The following is a 455-nucleotide window of genomic DNA, read 5'->3' on the forward strand; positions in this document are numbered from 1 at the left end:
CCCCTGCCCTGGGTCCTGACTGGTGCACATTTTGTCCAGCAGGTGTGGAACTAGGCTTGTTTTGACCCCAGTGGCACCTTGTTTCCCAGCTTGACTGTAACCAGTTCTGTTCCCAGGCCTGGGCAGGAAAAGCGCCCCATCACTCAGTGTGGGAGCTGACGCCCACCTGGGTGGCCCGCACTGCCTTCGACGGTGCCCAGCCAGAGCTGGGTGGGAAGCTGGCCGTCACCCCATTCTGTTGGGCTGCCAGCAGCTGCGTCAGGCACCCCCTGACAGTGGAAGAGCCCAGCCCCCCTCCATGCCGGCTCACCACAAGGGTGTCCCTCTCGTACTGCCTCAGTGCTGACGACAGCTTTCCCATGGTGGGGGGTTACAGGGCCCCCATTCTACAGATGTGAAAACTGAGGCACCAGGAGGCCAATGGATTGACATGTAGCTGGGTTGGTGGCAGAGCC

Source organism: Ursus maritimus, unplaced genomic scaffold, assembly GCF_017311325.1.
Source record: "Ursus maritimus isolate PB19 unplaced genomic scaffold, ASM1731132v1 scaffold_32, whole genome shotgun sequence".
NCBI classification, from domain to species: Eukaryota; Metazoa; Chordata; class Mammalia; order Carnivora; family Ursidae; genus Ursus; species Ursus maritimus.